Source organism: Mycteria americana, chromosome 8 (assembly GCF_035582795.1).
Source record: "Mycteria americana isolate JAX WOST 10 ecotype Jacksonville Zoo and Gardens chromosome 8, USCA_MyAme_1.0, whole genome shotgun sequence".
NCBI lineage: Eukaryota > Metazoa > Chordata > Aves > Ciconiiformes > Ciconiidae > Mycteria > Mycteria americana.
In genome coordinates, this window is record NC_134372.1 from 35579344 (window position 1) to 35601029 (window position 21686).

The following is a 21686-nucleotide window of genomic DNA, read 5'->3' on the forward strand; positions in this document are numbered from 1 at the left end:
AACCAAAGAGACTGTATTAATGGAGGTCCAGGGTTCTGTGTGAGGTGTTTTCTCTGTGACAAAATCATTTGGACCGTGAGCAAAATTCATAGATGTTTGTCAGTGGCACTCAATTGTGGTGGGGTTTTGTTAGCTTAATCCACCTGACGTGGCTGTGTCTGGCCCTCGGGATAGCGGATGAGAAGCCAAGTGTGTCCAGAGTCGCTGCTGTCTGTGTCCTGCTGAGCTCTAATGTGGTATGGGGCTGTCCAATGCAAATTTGAAGCAGATGGGGAAGTACATCAGACACAGCAGTTGTTCTGCACTGGAGGAAGGGGCATGGGGTGAGGAGAGAGAGAGACATGGTGCAGGGTTCTGTCTGGATCTCAGAAAGAAAAGACCCACCAACAAATGGCCTAAGAAGACAACTGCTTTAATAAGACAGACTGAAAAGGGGAAAATGGTCAGCGAGTAAATCTTAACGTCCCTTTAGATGCTGATCACGCTGCATTCACGCAGCATTGGGTGGAGGCCGGGTGGATTTTCCCGCAGGGTGCTTGACTTGCATGAGACCGTCTTGCTGCATTTCTGGATGATAGCAAGGCCAGGGAGGTAGCGTGGCCACGGTACCAAACGGCGCTGCCTGCCTCTGGTACCGTGAGCCGGCTGAGGTGAGCCTGCAGCCGAGGCATTTGTGCCGCCCAGTGCCGGGCTGACGGCCACGCTGGACGGGTGGCACGGCACAGTCCTGCGCCTGCTCGGGGGAGCTGTTGGGTGAGCCACAAACTCCTAAACGTGCAACGGTTTCTCAGTCGGGGTCAATGCAGTAGTTTTATACAGAAGTGCAGCAACTCCATCTAAAATATATTTGCTTCATTTATTTATAAATCAAGTAATTTGTATGTCTGAATTCTTTTCTGTGTCACAACCATGGGTGTATGTCAACAAAATTTGTAGATGTGTGCAACTAGGATGCTTCAGTTAATATATCACCGGCATTATTTTCGTACAGGTTTTTTTAATAATGTGTATAGGTGGCTTATGTTCAAATCATAGTGAAATATATCAGGGTGTTTTCTTCTAGAAAATGTTCCTGCTTCTCAGACTAATAGTGCAACCATGATACATGGTTATAATTTACTTTTGGAAATAAAAGGGTTTTAGAACTGTCCATTCATGTTCTGACAGGGGGATATTGCTCCGAATGATATTAAAAGTACAAACATTCTGAAAAACCAGCAGAACTCCAGGTTATCTCTAGCCAAAATAATTGGAGCTAGAACAACGAGGGACAAAGGCAGAGAAGGTCTAGCACAAGGACAAAGCTGAGACTGAAAGTGTCCATCTACCTCAATAAAGACACAAAACAGTAAGTGTATCTTTTCTGGATGGATCAGATACTATAAAGAATTTCATAAAAGTTCACAGCATAAGCAGAAATTTGAGCTGAATCTAATATAAGAGGAATGATCTGTTGAAATAGTTTTCATGTTGAACGATAGTGAAATGCTAAATGCATGATTTAGCTTTATGTTCACACAGAGTGCCTAGCCGTACCCCAGAGAGGTACAAACTTGGCATGAATGTCAAGGTAATAGACCATTGAACGGTGGTAAGTAAGCCTGCAAGACGTAAGTTGGAAAGATGGTGGCCCATGTGGTAGTTTTTTTAATACCTACATGAATATTTAGTTTCGTTTGAATCTCTCTCTTGATTTGAACTCACAGGACACGTACTCAGTGTCATGATTAGTATAGCCACTTTCTACTGGAAATAGTGAGTTATATTAGCACAGTTGTTCCCAGGCTATGTTAGGGGATTTATCCTTACAGAGTTTCAGTTTGGTTTGGGAATTTTAATATGAGCTGAGAGTAAGGTGGCAAATGCAGGAAACATTTCTGGGAGTCTGTTAAAATGTAGCTAACGGATTAAGAAAAGGTTTGATGAGTTTTGCTATAGTGGAATCAATCTTTTTGCTCTGCTGCTTAGTTGAGTAGTTAAAGGACAAATGGGAGTCTGCGTGCTGCATGCTTTTGAGAATCTAGCACTATGAAATCACGTGAAGTGAAATCATGCCATGGTATCTCCCCTGAACTAGTCTGTTAAGAGAACTGTACAGTTCTGAAATGGAAACCAATCAGGATGGGGGGAGAGGCAGCGAGAGAGAGAGAAACAATTAAGTAATACAAATTTAATTACATCATTGAATTTTCCTCATAAACTGAGATCAGAAGTAGACCACACCTCTGAATCTCCTGCAAACAGTATGCTTACTGGTCTCCAGTTATCTTTAATTAGCAAATACACTAATTCTTTTTATTGCCAAGAAATTCTATATTGTCAGAATAATTTTTTCTGCGTGAAAATAACATTGAGAGGTAGGCTTTAGACGTGGGGATCGTTCTGCATTTTTGTACCAATTAAATGTCCTGTTTCGTGCCACATCTCTTGAATTATTTAGATAGTTTACATATTAAGATATCTTTAGTTTTAGATATTTAGTATTCATGTAGTAATTTGTGAGGAACTTCCTTTTTTATAAATTGCTTGTAAATTGCAGTATATGTATATATGTGTGAAAATATATATATTTAAATAAGGCTGGAACAGTTATCTTCATGTAGTAATAAGAGCTATTAAATTGCATTCCATATTCTGTTCTGTACCATGGGATTGATTCATTTGTACCATTTTCTATGCTCACTAATATCTCTGCCACAGAATGAGTTATCAGATTTTTAATTATCTGTAATATTGCGTGAGTTATGAAAGACGCTTCTCAGCATATAGAACCATTTCAATGCTCAATAATCTGGTCATTTCTATCCTATTCTTCTCATCATGGGAAGGTGCATAATGATCTGCTAAACAAAGACTGAACAGTGTCTTGCAAAGGCATGTGACCATACTTTATTGAATATTGTGCATGTTAAAATTCTAATAATTCATTAGCCTGACAAACTATATAATGAGAGCAGAATATTGTATACAGAATATCCATTTGTATTATAAATTACGCTGAAAATGGGATGTGGTGATGCATTAAGATGTGCTTTCTAGAATTTTACAATTATGACAGCTTTCAAGCACTATAATACAGAATTTTTGTTCTACTTGCCTATATATAACCTCTCAGATTTCTCATTCATATGCTTGAGATAAATTTAAGATTATGTAAGTTCGGTTATGCCTGACTGTTTACCACCGTTGTGCTTGAAATTAGTAACCTAAGCGAACAAATACTCACACATGATTTGTGTGTGTAAGTTGCGTGTACATTTTTACTAACAGTTGCTTTAGATTCTGGTGGCCATTAACAACATTTTTTTTTAATGTGGTCAAGATTAAAAGAACAACAAAAGCACATGTGAAAAATTCAGTTACTTATTATTCAGTTCAAAGAGTGAGGATAGTAGATTAGACCAACTTGACAGGTTTAGCATAAGTTAAATTTGTCTAGGACTGACAGTGAAACCACTATTATATGTCAACATGTGTCCCTAAAAATCCTGTGGGCCTTGTTTGAGGGCAACAGGTAAGGGCAAACGCTGTCTCTTCAGTCACGGGGCCTCTTTGAGCTGTAAAGCCAGTATGCTTCAAACCAAGAAAAATATCAGCATTTGTCAGAGCTCCCTTGAGCTGAAGCATTAGGTCTGTGGAGGACCTGTTTTTTCCAGCACGCAAGGATTGCACTGAAGAGAAGTAAGGAGCGTAGTAGAAGTAAATACATTATCTCATAGGATGGCTAAATACTAGCCTAATAAATTTAAGATCTGTCTCAGCTTCACACAGATATAGTAATAATACAGTAATTTGCAATAAGCTACCGATGAGGTGGTCACATTCTTTATAGTATATGATGTTTGTCTGAAAAAAAGGTGATCCGTTTCTGTGTAACTTATATGAGCTATTATGTGGATATGGGGCTCCTGAGCAAATCTGAATTTGCAGAACTGTTCTGTTGGGTGTTTTATTACTTCCTTTTCTTGTTCAGAAACTTCTGACTTGGCTGGTGAATACAAGAACCTGGTCCAAAACCGTCAGCCTGTAAGGCCAAGCTCTGTGGTTTCAATTTCACATTCTATAATTCCCCACATGCAGGTAGTTTTTTTAACACTATTAGAATGACTACAAGATTAATTGTGTAGAGATTCTTTACTAGATAGACAAATAGGAAAATCCTAGTGGAATTCAAATAACTTGAAAACCAAATGTTTCATCTCTCATTCTTGGTAAATAGTATTCAGAATAATGCTAAAAATGACAGCAATCACGAGGTGATGGTCTTTCATTTGTGTGGAATTGTCCAGAAAAATTAGAACGAGAATAAGAATGAATCTTGTAATTTTCTACTTCAGTTTTTCTGTAAGAGATGCAATAGTGTAAACTTATGTGTTTAGCACATAAAAACAGGTTTTATGTTTACAACAGAAAGCCAGGTAGTGTGAAAATAAACTAAAAAAAAAAAAAAAAGAGAAACAAGGGTTTATATTCAAGCTAGTTATTCAGCAAATGATCTAAGTTGCATTAATGCTTATTCTGGAAATGATAAAGATTCTGGATTGCTCTCAGAACAATTAATGCAACTTAGATTGTTCTGAGAGTGATCTTGAGACTAAATGTTGTCTTTTCTAAAGCAATATATATCAGTAACCACAAAAAAGATAGGAAATGCAATTATTTATCCTCTCCACACAGCACACATTTTGGAAGTGTGATACAATCTTAAGCAAACTTTCCAAGCAAACTCAAACATAAAAGAAAGTCTGCCTTGTGCTCTACTACAGGTAGTTTCCTGCCTTCTTCTAGGCATGGCCTATGTGTGGAAAAACTTGAAATCTTTATTTTCCATTGTCTAGTTAATAGAATAGTTATATAATATGCCTGCGTGTTGTGTGTGAATATATTTGTATACATGGCCTACTATTTCTAGGGGGACTAGTCATGGAACTTTAGGGTCTCATCTGCCATCAGTTAGACTCCTTCACTGGAGATGGAGGAGGTGTAGTGTTTTGCAACTAAGCTTAAATTTTTTATGCAGTGAGGTGAGATAGCATTGGACTTATCTGAGTATAGCTCTCGTTTTTCTTTAACACTTCAGACACTGAATAGAGTTGTACTGAGCTAGGACGTGTAAGAATACTTAACTGTCAAACTGCTTAACTGTTTGACTTTACTGCAAAATTATTTCTCATATATCTGTCCTCATAGTTGTGCTTACCTCCACCACTAAATTCACAAATGTTTGTAATTGAACTAATTTCTGTCCATGTGATCTGTTAGTACATGATGAAAAACGGTAACAGGACCTGCTTTTCTGTTAGGGACAGTGTTCCTATAAAGTGATGAAAGCTCTACTGCATTAGTGGGTAGGTGGATACCAACAGCCTTGTACAGACTCATTAATACATTCTCTGACTTAATAGTATCTTTATCTGCATGATATCCTACTAAAGGCAGTGTAAGTTATGATGCTGAAATATGGACCAAGGGAAGGGGAGAGAGCTGGTTTTTTGCAAGGACATATTGCTGCATCAGATAATGCAGTAAAAAATCTTCTAAGTACTTCCAACAAAGTCAGTTTTATTGGATTGAAAATGTCATAGTTCTCAACAGACTGGCATAATTACTTGAAAAGAGGAATTTTACCTGGGAAACTTAGTTATTTTCATCAGTGGTTAACCATCAATACTTGTAAATATTCCTGCAAGAGATATGATAGAGTATATGTGGGGATTTATGACCCCTAATATGCTTTGGAGCTGAGAAAAGCCAAATTTGGTGTCTGTATTCTCCTCAGTAATGATGTCAGTGAATGCAAGTGCTTTACTATGTTGGCCTGTCCTTGGAGCTCCTTAAGAACAATGTTTCTTTGCAATGCATCTTCTGAAATCTCTTACTTTCTGTTGAGTGAAAACTGGACATGAAATACTATCAAGTTTAAAGTGTTTTACTCAGTGAATATGTATGAGAGCAACACTAAAAGGACCAGAAGAATAAGGTGTTCTGTGGGAAAAAACCAAACAGATTCAACTTTAATCCAGCCTTTCCCCATGTCATACATGTTCTCATACAGTTGTTCTCATGTATGTTCTCATGTATTTAATCCAGCCTTTCCCCATGTTCTCATACAGTTGTAAGATCAACCATGTCTAAAAATGCGTGCAAAATTTCCACCAACTTAAATCACTTCCAAAGAAGGAAGAGATCAATCAATAAGTCATTCCTAATATGAAGAGTTGAATAATTTTTTTTCTTTGAAGAGTTAAAATGCTGTTTCTGCTGTTTAATTGATTATATATTTGACTAAATTTTTTTCTTTAAAATTTGAGCTTCTAATTTAAGTTTCTTCATAAGTGCACCACCCCAGTTTTCCTTCAGAATATGTTTGAAATATGATCAATCTCATATATATATATGCTTATAAAAATTCCGTGCAGGTAAATCAAGTTTAAAGTCTGGGTCTGCAAAGAAGAACATTATTCCATTATCAAATAAATCACACAGTTTATGAGTCTTTTTACTGCACTGCCAGAAGTTATTTACTGAAGGATCATGAAATACAGATGGTATTTCACTCGTAGTCATAGCTACCTGAACAGGTTGAATATTTTAGTACATAACTACAGCACGAAACAAGAAAATTTGAATGCCAAATCTAATGGTGCTTTGGTATTTCACACAGAAATAGAGCTTTTTATATTCACTTCAAGATTAATAGTTCTTGGTATCCATATCCTTTATAAATGAATATGTTATTGCACTTTCATTCAGAAGAATTCAAAAATTTTTTTGTAAAGTATGAATCCAGTCAGGGTCAGTGTTGGTGGTGCAGGTTTGGTACTGTCATGAATAGCTCTGCTCCCTTTAATGGGTTTGTACAAGTAAGCATTGAGCAAAGCAGTGAATATTTCGATAAAGCTCAACCCTGTTCATTAAAAAAACCCAAAATGTTCAGCATCACTGCTGTTGCTGAGGTGAAGTCTGATGATTCAGCAAAAACCCCTCAGTGCTCAGTACAAAAATGATATAAATTCCTTTCTATATGAGTATAAGAGAGTTTTCTTTGGAGTTTGGTTCACATTTGTAGGTCATGTAGTACAGTATGGTTCTAAATTTTTGGCGTCTGAGCTTTAATAATATCTCAAAAAGGCCATTAGCAGGGTAGCCACTCGTATTTGTGAGTCCTCTGCATAAAGTCTGGAACTTCAAACAGATGTCTTCAGACAGATTAGTGTGTTTTCCTTTGGTGATGGAGCAGACAGGCTCAGTACTGCAGACTGACAAAGGCAGAAATTAAAATAGTCTAGTTCAGCAGTGACGGTACTTGGGACACTTGTCACTTACGGCCTGGGAGATTTTCAGCTGCATGCTGGGTGTTAGATCAAGACAGGATAAATAGGTCCATCATCCTGTCATTCTGGGGAAACACTGTGAGAGGCCAAAGAACCATTAAAAATACACCACTCTGCTTTGACATTCTTTGTACTTACTTTTATGTGAGAACACAAACTAGTATGTTTTATAAACGTTTTTCCATGTGCACTTAAAATGATCTTTTAAAGACTTGCATGAACCCTGCAGAATTATACCATGACTTGCTAGCTGCAATGTATCCTTATGAACATTTATAGAAAGAAATATTTCAGTTTGCACCAGTTTGCCATAAATAAATGAAACAAAAGGATGATGCCTAGTAATAAAGCAGGATAAAATGGATTTATGAATCTTCGCTATTCAGTTTTAGGATGACTCCTCTGAGTTTCTCATGAATTGCACTCAGTGAAATATATGCAAATAGGCAAATACTTCTGGTGAAGTAGGCAGGTTTACTGATCTAGATCTTTGTAGATTTTGACAAACTGTCCTTAAAAAAAAAAAAAAAAGAATTTAAGAAGCCTCCACCAAACCCTTCAAGTTTTTAATTACGAATTGGTTAGCTTTCACATTTCAAAGCAAATCTTCATTTGAAAGTGTTGTTTTATTATGCAACATATTGAAATACTAAAAATTGGTCACATTCAAAGGGAACATTTGTTTGACACTGGCAATTTTGAGAAGTTAGAAAAACTAATGAACTGGGAAATGATTTTATGTTCAAAACTATTTTTGAGTACCCTGTCATGTAAAAACAACTTTAAGTTCACATTGCATCCAGTGCTTCCCAAAGAAGCAAAAAAATTCTTATACAGTCATTGCTCAGAATGTTCAACATACTGGGAAACAGATCACGTTACTACTAGGGAAAAAAAGCAGTAGGTTTTCTTCTAGTATTTATAGAGTATTTACTTTAATGCAAATAGTGATCACTGCTTTAAAAGAGCCAGTTTATCAGGCTCTTAATATTTAGCACACTCATGTGTATTGGGAAAATGTGATTATTTTAACATAAACATGTTCATAAATATATATACATATATTTGTAGTTTAACTTTCATTAAATATGCAATAAGACAGAGAAAGAAATACTTACAGATGTGACTGTCCATGCAAAAATGCATGTGCTGCTATTTTAGCCTCAGAACTGAGACTGGCGTATTTCCCTAATACTTGGTTCTCTGAATTCCCACATGGATGTGAACATGGATTTGTAATGGTGAACTGTATCACAGTGGAGTATGTCTTAAAGGGTTGCATCACTTTAGCTTTGAAATATATGCTTACAGAATAATGCTATTCAGTTTTATATATTACTGAGAATACTATTCATGCAATTATAAAGCCAGTTTCAAATAACAACCAAAAGATTTTATATTTTTACCTTTTTCAGCATTATTTCAATGACATAAAGCAGTATAGACTAGACTAGACACTAATTGCAAGCTCACACTTGACTTCCCAAAAAGCTCTTTATCATTTGCTCAGCAACTAGAACCTTTTCTACCTGGGCATCTGGACCCAAGAGTGGTAAAACCTTTGGCTTTTTTTCTGACTCAAAATATGGCCAATTCATTTCTAGGCTGTCTGTTCTGTTAATAAACCACCAGGACAGACATTATTTCATTCTTCATGGATGAAGGAGCATATTGTATCTGTGAGGCAAGAGATGAATGAGGAATGGAGAACAGAACTAGAACAGACAATCCTGGCAGTACTCAGCAGAAAATAGCGATCTGTTGGAAAGGAAGTTACTAGTGTGGACTCCTAGTGGAAAAGTTCTTTAAAAATGTTCTTCTTTTCAGAGAAATCAAATTACATCAAAAAATGTTGTTTCCATCTACGGCAAGTGGACTCTGCAAGGCAATTCTGTCTCTGAGCTGCAGAGGCTATGAATTAGCAGTACCCTTAGTTAAGGAGCATTCCCAGTTTCATTTTCTTGGATTCTACTGCCTTTATTTCCCATCTTCCCCACCTTACTTATTGTATCTGATTTTCTCTACATATTTTTCCCTTTTCATTTGTACTGAATACAAGCATTTTCTTTTGTGCATGTAGCAGCAATTTTATCTGTCCTTTTTTTAAGAAACAATACTAATTGCAAAGATGAAAACCAAGCAGGCTACCTAATGCAAGTGATTTCCTAGCAAATTTATTAGAATATTTAAACTTAGCATATCAGGCAATCATGGTGGCTAACAATATCTTAAAAAGAAGTACCAGAGAATATTAAACCTTTGGACTTTCAGTCCAGCTCCTGAAAGTCATACTATGGATGTGCCACAGAATGTTTGAGACAGTCTGGAACTCATGAATGGATATCTGAAATAACACAGTAAATTTGTTTGCAACTTTGTTGTGGACTGCAGAACATATTTGATAAGCTGGAGTCCTTGCATAGTCCACATCTTTCTTCCACAAAACCAGCAACAAAATTAGTAGTTGAATAGAGAGACTATTAAACTATTTGTGAATTGGATAGCTGACATTAGTCATTCTGAATAATTATTAGCTTGTTGTAAATATGACGGGCTTAAGTGACAGAGCAGAATTTATATCCCAGAATCTGAACATGGTTACATCTTCCATGTATCCAAAACCGTAAGGATAAATATTGACTAGGCACTCTAAAACTGAGCTAGGAAATTATAATAATTCCATTTTGATCATACTGAGCTTTGAAATACAATCATACCCACCGTAAACAATGTTCACTGAGGCTGAATAACAATGTTGCAAAATCATCAGTAGGAAAAATACAGAAATGAACATTTTTAGCTGATGCAACCAGATGTGACACAACAAATTTGGAAGTGAAAATTACCTATGGGAATGAAAACATTTTGGAATGGGAGAAGGTAGCAGGAGAGAAAAAAATAATAGCAAATGTTTTAGGCTTCACCCATTACAAGAAGCATGAAAAACAAAATAACAAGTTTGTGTCAGAGAAGTGAAGAGGTCCATGTATTCAAACACTGCTCTATCACCTACCAGAACAGTGAAAGAAAAGAATCAAATTGAAATAGATCAACAAGTATATCTCAAAAATATCCAAGAGCATTCAGAACATAGCAGAAAATGTAATGAAATGTTACATGCATTATAGTGTAGTACAAATCATAATTCTAGTGAATGAGATGCCTGTTTTCACTTGCCTGGAAGTTTTGAAACTGTCTGGAAAAGTATTTCAGTTTACAGATTATGCACAGTTGTTTAAAAACTCAGAATATAACAGCGTAACAGAAAGTATGCACCCCACACAGTTACTAGAAAATTTGGCTTCTGGTTTGTCTAGTGAATAGGGTTGCATTAAAACGCACCTACACTGGGATTCTGCCGGTTCATCTGAAGCCTGCCTGATCACTTGGACCTTCACACACTCTGCTCTTTCTTGAAAGAGATGATTGCAAAGGCACATGGCTGTGTTTAGAACACCTTGCTGTATTCACCCACCTACTTGCCTAATCATCCAGACCATGCTGATGCTCCAAGTTTTTACTTCAGTTAAATGAAGCTCCCAGATGGTGCTCTGATATTTCAGGGAGGTCTGACTGGGCAACTCAGCCAACATGGAAGCTCAAAAGAGACCATGTTCATTTTCTCTTAATTGAGGAAGGAGAAGAAAAGTAATTCAATTTACAGCTACAGAGACGTCCACCTTTTCTGTTAAGGTGAGTCTCTAAGAAGAAGGCGTGTTGTCTCTGTTCATCGATCTGGAAAATATAACAACTAAATAGAAAATTATCGATGCTGACATGCCGAAAATGGTTTCTATTTGAATCGCGCTTCTTTGCTGAGCGGCAGTCTGTGATTGCTCACCCCATCAAGTATGCCTTTAGCAGTTGGGAGCAAATCATAGGAAGGGTTTTCTCTGTCACAAAGTTTCTGTAGCCTGTCAGCAAGTACTGCATTCATGCAAGGTGGTAAAAATTCATGGGTTTAAATGCTACACAATTTGGAGAATATAAACTGTTGTTTTTTTTTTTTTTAAAATTAGGTAAAAATAAAGGCAGCATGAAAAGGCACAACTGTGATGAAAGGCTTACTGTGGCTCTTCTCACTTCAAAGCTACATCTGTCCGTGAGAAGGTGTATTTCTGTAAATAGGAATGCAATAATGTTATTAACTGGATCTCTAGTGTCAAGTTAGCTGGACAGTCATAATTAAGTATAGTGAAATGTGTATTCATGTCAACCATTTTCTGTCATCAGCTCTGTGGATAAAGAACAAAAATGTCAGTCCTCTGAGATTTCCTATAATGCACCTTAATGCATAGGGTAAGCTGCTGAATGAGGTTTCTAGGGACATTTACATGAAGTTGGCTGTGTACATTTCACTGTCCTTGGGCTACAAGGCACACAGAAAGGGAATATACCGATTATATATGTAAACATTTGACAATATACATAAATATTTGACAAGTTTCGACATATGTAAATATTTGCAGGTGTTTGAGGAGAACAAGGGAAAAATTGACAAGGGAGTACTAAAGAGTTTTAGTTGTGTATCATATATTAATGTGTAACTGTTACCTAATGGGCAACTTGTGGGTCAAATTCAGTTCACAGGAAGCTTCCATCTGGCCAGATATTGGTAATAAATGTTTGGGCAGCATTAACTGAAACGAGCAAGACCCAAAGAAAAACAGAGTGGAAGTGTTTTGAACTACTCCACAGAAATTGTTATGCAGTGTCAGAGGTGGTTTATGGGTGGGTGGTTTATGGGTGAAGCTGATTTGCTTGTTTATAATTTGGAAAAGCGACTGGGTAGCAATCAGCTATTAGTACTTACCTAAAGCATTCTGTGTCTCTTACGTGATGGTTGGGGAAGTTCCCAGGTTTAGTAGTGTCCCAGTCTGTAGAATGAAAAGCAAAGTAGCTGCTTTCAAGGTGTAGCCAAGAATCAAATGAGTAAAGTATAAATAAGTAGCTGAATTCTCCATGTTGATACAGAGAGTTAGAATATTGTAAAAGCTAAATCTTAAGTAAACAACTATGCTTGCTAGTTTTATCTTGGTGTTTATAAAGCTTTGAGTATGGAGATGAACATGTGTCAGCCAGAAGAGCAGCTGCATTATCAAGGAATCAGCTAGTAAGTTCTCAAAAACAAGAGCTGTCAGCCGGGAGTTTCTCTTTAATGCAGTTCTTTTCCTACGTGCTGTCTTCACAAGTTTCTGGAGGAAATAAACATATGTATATGCTCTGTTTACTTTGTTTAGGTTTCAGTCTCCACAGGGATCTCTGATTGATATCTATTTTCTTGAACATCTTTCACATGCAGAATTTATGGGCAGAACTCTTGTCACTGTGGAAGACATTTGTTCTACTCTCACAAGCCCCCCAAGGCATGTAAAAATAGAGTCTGGTTATGATAAGGCACAAAATAAGCCACAGAACCAGCATCTATATGTTGGGATACGTGTGTGTATATATATGTATATAATATATGTGGTGGTTTTCACTTCTTAATGATATAAATAGTGGTTTGTTTCATACATATTTTGTTTGTCCTCCTTGCATGCTTATAGTAGCTGAAAATAGCATCAGAATATTCCTGCCAGTTCTGCATTCTCAGGTACGTCTGCTAACTTTAACATTCTTCTGACAATAAAGACAGTAATTTAGACTATTTAGTTAATTTAGACTAGTTTGGATTAAATGCTTTTCTGTTGAAAAAGCACAGATTCTCAAAATGGATATAGTCAGTGTGGTGAACATGCCAGTTGATAAGGATCCATTAAAAATCTCAGGTTCTTCAGCAGCTTCAATAATCAGGCTCATTAACTGCATGGCTTCTGTAGGTCTGGCTATGATGTGGTGTGGCATACAGGGCTGTTGAAGGGAAGAGAATGTTTTGGGGTTTTTTTTGCCCTTTTTTTTTTTTAAAGTAAATTTTATCTTGACTTTATCCATTTTTTTTTCAAAGTTTGTAGTGCTGGAGGGAGTGAAAATGTCATGTTTGATTCCATTTTGGAATAAAACTGCTTTGTCAGTGTCTTGAAGAATTCGATTCGAGTTTGTGACCAACATTATTGTCAGCGTAGGAGCTTATCATTTATTGGTACATAGAGCAATATAAAAATTTATCCAGTTAGTTGTTATGATAAAACTGCTGTAAATTGTTAATGTATTTCTGAATTTTGTCTATAAGAAGGGAAATTTGGGTGCTTAGCAGATAATCTTAGTATGCTTTTGTTTCCAAGCTGAAGTTTGACTATTACTGCTTGGAAATTTACGTTCTTGCTCTGGATTTACAAGCTGCCTGGTAGACTTGTCTGAAGTGTGTGCAACTCCAGGATTATTTTCTTGAGCTGTTTTGGTTTTGCAGGTTTGGCAAAGTCATTTATTATTGGATACAATGTGTTGCTCAGATTTTAGCAAAAATTAAACCATCTGCAATCTAACCAGTCAGCAGTTACTTAATTTCTTCCATCTATGTAACAAAGCCACAGAGAGAGAGTTTGTGCTTAAAAAATGTTATAGCTTTATAAAACCATAATCCCTGATTGACTCACTGGACAACCAGTTCAGCATCTCTAATGTACTTCAGACTTCTCAAATTTCAGCACAGATCTTCTTCCTAAAATCTTTCTGTTAAAAAGCTGAAACCAAAGACATAGGAATATTAAAGACTAATGTTGTAATTTTCTATTAAACGTGAATTTTAATTTGACAAAAGAGTGCTGTTCTTGAGAGGTGGAATCTGAATTGCATTTCCACATTAGAAAAATTGATCCCCTAAGGCTCAGTGATGAAGCAGCCTCTAAGCACTTAGCAAAGCTTACTTTAATCCATTCACTGTGCCCTTAGAATATTCAGCATAGAAGGGAACTAACAGCCAGGCATACAGTCTGACTTAGGGTTTGTGGGGATTATCTCACATGATTTTAATACATTAGGAATATTCCTAATGTTCCATCATCTTCTATTAGAATATTTTTATTTTGATTTTATGGCATAAAAATATTTTTGGGCTGCTTGCTGATTATCTTCAACCTAAAAAAACAGTAACTAGACCTTAAGTTCTTTCTGATGCATTTCTTCATCTGCAAATTTACCCTACCTAATGTCTTTTTGGCCTCTGCTCTTGCATAGCAAGGCAGCAGTATCATCTTACTATGGTTTTACAGGTCTTGGCAATACTCTACAGCATTACAAATAATTGTGGTGACTTTTTTGTTTCTTCTGCTGTTCATCTGCAGTGGGCCATGCTTATGTTTCAGCCATTTTTATCTTAGCCACTACATAAATCTTAATATTGTTCAGTTAAAATTGAAGGTCTGAACGTGAATGAATGACAATATAACAAAAACACGTTCCTAAACATACTTCTTTGGGCTGAAGAAATAGGCCAAATGCTGTATGAGAAAATGCCCAGCTGTTGAGGTGAGGCCAAGTTAAATAAAAAATTTTACAAAAAATCAAGCAAATGTTGATGGTACATAATCAGTCCCTTATCTTTCCTCATTAAGTACAGTTGACCTAGGGTGAGTATGAGGTTAGCATGATGTGCCTTTGGCCATACACTTGATTCTGGCAAACTTAATTAAACTTTCTGCAGTAACGGATCCAAGTATTTGGAGTATTGGCGTTTATATTATAAAGTATACCTTGCAACTATTTTACAACCGGTAACTTAGAGTAGTAGTGTGTATAATGTTAGATGTACTTTGCAAGTATGCAATTAAGGAATACATGTATTTCATATATATCATCTGTTGATGTGTTTCAATGTGGTGGAAAAAGATAATAATGAAATTTTAGTCTGTACACCCTTCCTCTTAATAAGAGTAAAGGTTCCTTTTAAGATCGTATATATAATGGAGCAAAATAATCCTCTGCTTTGCAGCTGATTTTAAAGAACAGTAGCTATTACTCACCATACTGCTAGAAATTCTTATATGCATATAGATCCTGGATTAAGATCCTTGCTATAGAGCAAAAAGACAAGTTTAGAATAAAGTCTGGCTACCTGCCTAGGTTCCCTACCCCTCAGTGTCTGCTATACTTCAGCTGTTTCCGCAAAAATGTAATTGAAAGGAAGGCAGATAATGGGATTTACAGAAATAAAGCTTTTGAGAATGTGCATTCTACTGGGCAAACTACTCATGTTTTTAAAACACTCTATGAAGTGGAAAGAATTTCTCAGAGGCACTCTCTGTAACTGCAGTTGACTGAACTCCTTGCTAATTCTTCATACTCCATGTGTAGAACATAGATTTTTAACAATATGTTCTTCCACGTATGCCTTAAAATGTTTAATAATATTTTCAACAGGCATATGTGTGCAAATACATAGTTACACACCTGTGAGAATGTGCAAATATTTTCATTATGTTAAAAGAAAGTAAAGTTTGCAAAGTCAAGCTCACAAAGAAGGGAAAAATACTCAGAATCAAGGTTGCCTGATGTTATGACTCCAATACATACATTTAATATTTCTATATGCAGCTTGCTTTGGAATATATTGTCTTAAAAACTTGTACATTTTTATCACTGGGCCCACAATGAAACATTTTAAATAATGTTTTTCAATAGAATATATAGAAAAGAAATGAAATTTCTGAAAGATTGATCTGTGAAAGTCACAAAGATGTGGTCCTGGTATGATGTACTACTGTACCTTTTAATTGCATAACACTTTGTAATAACTGTAATAATTTGAGGGATATGGAATAAGTAAATTTTTTCAGGCAAGCAGTTTTGTGTTTCTTTTGATTTCTACACATAATTTTTCCAAGGTCAAAGAAGCTCTTGATTCCTAACAATACACATCAGGGACTGTATTCCAGTCTTGGTAAATCCAGAGTAATTACGAACAAGTGAATGGAGTTAAGAGTATATCTTTGCACAAGATTTTGTGATGATTGTGACGTGAGGCAAGTGATGATTGGGAAATATGACAGTCTACATAATGAATTCTAAAAAAAAAAAAAAGGTGTTGAATCTTGAAAGGTAATACAACGATGCTCAAATGTCATGCATGTCATAAAACTGCTGAAAAATGAGGAGGTCTTGTGTTTACAACTTTCATTAAAAGCTATAATTTTGAGTTGAAGCTCTAGACAGAAAAATCTTATCTATAAGACAATTGTTTAAATCAATTTTAAAGAGAAGGAGACTGTTAAAAAAGAAATTACATTTGTCATAAGAAATGTAAACATAAGCCTGCGGTTTTCTTAAAAAATAAAAAAAGGGGGGGTGGTGGTGAATTGCCTAGACAGGCTTTGTATTTCATTTCTGCAGTAATTGGAATTGACAGGTCCCTTTTCTCATTTACTTCCCAGATGATTCTCCTCTGTGTCTCCCTATCTGCCTCTCTTTTTCCAGCAAGTTTCAAATTTCTGGGTAGATAGAGACAATAAGCAAGAATCCTGTTGCAGAATTAAGCAATGTTAGGCATGATTGTTGTGGCAGCTTCATGCAGAAGATTCCATTTAGTATTGTATAAATATCAAATGATAATCAAGGTCAGGTATAAACTGTCAGGACTACAGCTGTAATAAATGCAGAGGATCAGAAAATTGCTTCATAAAGAAAAGATATATGGCCTTGTTCCAAACCCCAATTCATACCACCAGCAAATTAGAAGAGGGTATTTCAAGAACACTTGCAATAGGCCACAGTAACTGAATGTAAAGTGACATGTCTGAAATTATCCCATTACTTTTCTGTTTATTTTAATTTGATATTACACACACTTGTCTGTAAACACCTATAATTAAAAAAAATCTTCTAGACTTTTCTGGGTTTTTTTCCTAAATGTTTACAGTTTTTTCTCTCCATGTTGGAGAATTTTTATTACTTACACAGTGAAAAATTTTTTGTGGAAACAGAGTATGCTGAGTCACAAAAGCCACCAAAGATGGCTCTTTCTTCAAGAAAAACAAATTCTGATATGGTGCAGATAATTTTTTAAGAAGATGTTTTATCTTTCTGTCTCTGAAGCATTGTGTGTCTGGTATGAAGATGAACCCTGCCTGCATCTGAAGAAATTAATTTACCAGGCACAGTAAGCTTAGTCGATAGAATTAGTCTGAAGTGAGGGAAAACAAGGATACATTGCAAATAATTGTAAGCCCAGGCATCAGTAATGCAATGACCGGAATATATCTTAAGTGGAAATATAAAAAGGACAGTGAAGACAGAAGTTGCTTTTTCGAGTTGATTGAGAATTGAATTCTCAACTATTGGTGTAAGTGTAATGTTGCAATTTCTGTGCTGTAAGTCTCAAAGACATCAAACCAGTTTCTGTCTCTAGGCTATGTCAGTTCCAGAGGAACATACAGCAGGCAGCAAGATAAATAAATTCCACTTAATTAAAAAATTACTGTGGCAAAAGAGGAAGGTGTACTGCAACAAAGTGAAATGCAACTATTTTTGTAGGTTCTTTGTAAATTTTCCTCTTTATAATCTCTATAAAATTCATTTTAATTTGCACATCTGATGACCATATGTATCTAGAGTAGTCATGCACAGACTACAAATAGAAAATAAAGGCAAGGTAACCTCAGCTTACTGGCAAGAACAGTGCTGTGCAAAAATGCTTTAACTTCCTCTGCTGACTTGTGCATTAGAAGCAAAATGACTGTAAATTTACTCCACTGACATTGTTGAATGAACTGAGTGTTCGTGTAAAGAATCATGAGCCAGCATTCAAGTTACGCTCAAGGTCAATTCATTTACATTCGGTAATTAAAAAAAGGCATATTGAAATGCGGTGAATCCTGAGTAGGATGCATGAAAGCTCATTTATCAGGCTATTATGACGAATATTTTATGCTATTAATGACTTTCCTTCAGACACGCTTATGCACTCGCCCTTCATATCCTCTTAAATTTCGCTACTTTGTAAGTTTGCCTATCTTATGAAAAACACTGCTTAAAATTCCACTGTCAACAACACACAGATATTCAATGCTCTGGCCTTCCCATAGGAAACTTTACATGTAATGCATCATTATTTAATCTCTTGTATAAGCTTAGATTAGATGATCCAGGTGTCTATTTTTAGTATTTTATTCAATTAATCATATTCTTTAAAGATTTAGCCACAAAAAGAATAATAGCTCTTTTTTCCCTTTCCTTTTTACAGGACATCATTTAGAATATAAGCTAGAAAAATCTGTAAAAACTCTGGGTCATGTCATGTTCCTTATCTAGCAGTCAGACAGGAATACATGACAGGACGTGGGTCTGAAGTCCTCACAATCCGAATTTTCTGCAAGATTTTTTGTTTAAAATCTTCTCCCACTACTGACACACAAGAGCTCTGTGGGGAAAGGAATCACAATTTACACTCCTAGCAAACTTAAAGTCCTCTGAGAGTGTGTAAATGGTGCAGTGGGTATTATCTCTTTCTCTGAACTTTGAAATCTCAGTTGTTATATTGCTCATCATTACCATGTTCTTTTAAAAGTAGGTTATTAGAATACGTTAGTATTTTGTGAGCTCCCAGACAACACAGGAATACCTTAGCTGGAGTCCAGAGCATCCATTTTTATTGCAGCAATCTATTTGACAGTGCCTTGACTTCAGGGCGCCTCTTACATGACTAGAGGCATCAAACAGTTTCCTGTGCCAAGAACTTTGCTGCATCATGGTAAGAAAAATTTCATTCTCATCTTCACAAAAATTATTTCTAAAAACCGTTTGCTCAGATGTTGGGAGGGCGCATTGGGGCCCTACTGGGGACAACGTGATGTTAAAATTTAATGAGGGAATGACCATTCATGGTGGTAGTTACCTTTTCACAGGAACAAAAGTCATCATATTATTTCATAAGCTCTGGCCATCAATGCTGGAATGCCACAGGCCAGCAGCCTCTTTTAGCTGACTCTGGAACCAAGCACCGACTCAGTTTACTGGGGTTTACTTCTACAGAAGCCTGGCTAATGCACTCCACCTGTGCAACCTGCTCGTACTGGTCTCAGACATGTCAGAACTAGGGAGAGAGCAGTGGTAAGAGATGAGCAGGCCGCTGCACTTCTGTCCCCTTCTCGCATTGTATCCAGCTTTGATTCACTTTCTTCATATGTGTGAATAAACAAAGGGAGAGCATTGGGTCAGGTTGGGGGGATGTTTTTCCTCTTAACTCAGAACTGTCTCTGGGTACACTTAGTTTTAGCTGTACTGATGATTTTAAAGAGATATTTACGGTTGTCCTTTCAAATGCCTCGTCAAATTACTTGGCTATTCAACTGAAGCTTGTCCCAGACACAGCTTGCTTTCTTTGCCATAAATTCCACAAACACTACAATGTTGTATTTTTCAGTAAGGAATCAGGTTACTGCAGAGCATGCATTATGCAAACACACTGGCAGCCAACACAGCATTGTATGCAGCCAAGGGAAGATCAGAAAGGCTATTGCAGAAAAAGCAATGAATCTCAGGACCTTCCATCTAGCATTTAGCTTTGCAATATAAGTTGACTTACCTTGAAAAGACAGGGCTGAACTCTAGGAAAGCTGAAGCAAATTAGTAAAAGGCCAATCTGTGCCTAATCCATGTTTTGATGAAACGGCTTATTGGAGTCTCAACAACAATTGTAGTGGTGTTTAGGGCTTTTTCCCTTCTTGAAATCATGTAGCGGTGATTTCTCTCTCTTAATGATCTAAAAATGGCTTGCCCTTAATGATTATGACTGTTGCCTGTGTAATTCTGCAGTGGTCCAGTTTCAGCCTCCATACAAAGGGAGATGTACCCCAAATTGATTCTGCACCATTTCAGTATTGCTGACAAGATGGTTAATAAAGAGTTTCAGAGAACCTAAATGTACTTTGAATACCACAGATGGATTTTGAGTTAGCAATATCCCACTGAAAGTGTTATTAATGTATGCATTTCAATTAGTTTTAAAAACATGTACATGATCGGATGTTTACAACTTTGTTCACACTGTGCATATAGACGCTAAATTGTTTAAAAAAATAAACTGTGCTGTTCAAGATTTATGTGGAAGTGTTGTCTTTATTATTTTTACAGTAAATCTAGAAATATTTCTGCCTGAACATAATTAAACAATACTGTCTGTGTCATTCCTTTTTTTTCCTCCAAGGATAGTTCTGCTGGCAGACCAGTTTCAGCTGTTTGACAAAGTACGGAAGTCTCAAAAACATTAAGCAGCAGAGTTATGTCCCAGCAGCACCATAGGGTGCTACTAGAAGGTTGTCCTGGTTTCGGCTGGGATAGAGTTAATTTCCTTCCTAGTAGCTGGTATAGTGCTTTGGTTTGGATTTAGTAGGAGAATAATGTCATAGCACACTGATGTTTTAGTTGTTGCTAAGTAGTGCTTCCACTGGTCAAGGACTTTTCAGCTTCCCATGCTCTGCCAGGTGCACACGAAGCTGGGAGGGGGCACAGCCAGGACAGCTGACCCCAACTGGCCAAAGGGCTATTCCAGACCATATGGCGTCATGCCCAGTATATGAACTGGGGAGTTGGCCAGGGAGCAGCGATTGCTGCTCGGGGACGGGCTGGGTGTTGGTCGGTGGGTGGTGAGCGGTTGCATCACTTGGGTTCCCCCCCTCCCCCCCTGGGTTTTGTTCCCCTCTCTCTCTCATTATTTTCCTTTTCATTACATTATTATTATTAGTAGTAGTAGTATTGTTGTTGTTGTTGTTGTTGTTATTATTTCAATTATTAAACTGTTCTTATCTCAGCCCATGACTTTTCTTAACTTGTGCTTTTCCTATTCTCTCTCCCATGCCACTGGGAGGGGGGAGGGTGAGCGAGCGGCTGCGTGGTGCTCAGCTGCTGACTGGGGTTAAACCACAGCAAAGGTATTTACTTGGTATGGCAGCAACCAAAAGACAGCAGGTGATTGATGTGAATTTTGGCTAGCCTGGCAGCTTAGAAGTATGATTAGCAGTAGGTAATTCCTATAGACTTCAGAAGATGCACGTTGGTAAAAGATAAGTTGAATTTCCCATCCACGGAGATAAGCTTCAGCTGGTGTTCATGCATAACCTGAGAAGCTGCACCTCAGACTAGGTTTGGATTCTACAGGGACTGAGAAAACATGAGTACAGGATGTGACTTCACCATAACCCAGTTAAATATGCCGTCAGCCCCAGGACACCCCATGTTTTGTTTTGGAACAGTGGTTTCATTTTATTTTTCTGGATTTCATCTCTCTTATGTTCTCCTTTTGATTCCTTTTTCTACCTGTGCTCTCATTCGCTGGTATCGCCTTTTACAGCTTCTCTCATCCTATTTACTTATCCTATTTGCTGTTTTGAAAATACTCTGAGTCCAACAAAAGGAAAAGCAGGAAGTGAAAGGGAATAAATATGCCAGTTAGGCTGGTTTTCATCTCAGCTGTTTTTCCTG